Genomic DNA, 1,408 nt, shown 5'->3' with positions numbered 1-1,408 from the left:
TGCTGAAGACTCTCCTTCGCACTTCCACTAGCTGAGTAACGGGTATCAGATAGTCGGGGAACTCGACTATAGCATTCTCTCTTGTTTAATTTTTTCTTTTGGAGAATTTCTCCATAAAATATATTGATACTTTTGATCATTATTAATTTGTCGGTACATCTTTTCAATGTCTGCCGAAACCACAAATTCCCATTTTCTCCATTTAATAATAATGTCAAAAATATCTTTTTGAACTCGTGGCCTTGCACACTTTATGTCGTTCAAACTTTTGTTATTCGTAGTTTTTGCTGAAGCATCAAAAACTACTCTCAATTTAATCGTAAGGCTTGAATCTCTAATCACTGCCTGGTGCGGTAAAAAATATTTGCCTTCATCACTCACTTCAATCATGTGTCCTAAATCCATGTATTCATTCATGAATTTAGTGATTTAGTGTAGTCAACCTTAAGTTTTTCATTTCTTTTTAGTTTTTTCTCCAGATTCATGTAACGAGCTATCGCTTGTTTCTTTGAATCTCCTAAGGTGACATCCTCCTTGAATGGAATTGACACAATGTATCGCCCATCTGAATCTTTTTTTGTCGTTTTGATAAATTTATTTTCACAGATTTCAGACTCGATATCATCTTTTTCTTCTTCTTCCACTTCCCAGTAGCGATCTAAATCTTTTATTTCTATTGTTGTGGCTACAATGGTTTCTTTTCCTTTGGATTTTGTACATCCAGAAACTATCTACCCGAAATCAGTTTTTTGTCCAAGGAGCACTTCTATTTTTTTAACTCAATTTTCCAGAATGTGAGTATATACGTCTGCTCCAATGATTAGATCAATACGACCCGGTTTATTAAAATCGGGGTCGGCTAATTTAAAGTTCTTCCATTTTTTCTGATCAACATTAATTGTGTTGACTGGAAGTGCCTTCATAAGCTTTGGGAGAATAAGTGCTTCAATTTCTAAACTTTTCGGAGAATTTCTTATCGAAATAACCGCTTTGTGCTTGGAGATGCACGTTCCTGTGGAAGATACTCCACTTATTTCAGTATGAGACCGAAATTTTTTCAATTTTAGAATCTGTGCAGACTCTTCTGAAATGATTGTGCTTTGAGAGCCACTATCAATCAATGCTCTTAATTGTTCAAAGCCTTCATACCTCAACTTTACTTGAATCAAGACCGTGGCCAACAAGGCTGGACCTGTTGTTCTACACGTATTCACTTTTTCTGGATTATGACCTGCAAAGTGAAGTAAAGTTGGTGAGGTTAAGTTGGTGAGCTCTGTGAAGAGCTCATTAAAAAGATCCCATTCTTTGGAATCACCAAAGAAAGTGGGTATCTATATTTTAGGCAGGGTTGGTAACTCCTCCGCCTTAACAACCGTCGACATTTCAGCTTTATTTATTGTGCCAAAGA

This window comes from Drosophila teissieri, unplaced genomic scaffold (assembly GCF_016746235.2).
Source record: "Drosophila teissieri strain GT53w unplaced genomic scaffold, Prin_Dtei_1.1 Segkk125_quiver_pilon_scaf, whole genome shotgun sequence".
NCBI classification, from domain to species: Eukaryota; Metazoa; Arthropoda; class Insecta; order Diptera; family Drosophilidae; genus Drosophila; species Drosophila teissieri.
This window is presented reverse-complemented; position numbering follows the sequence as displayed.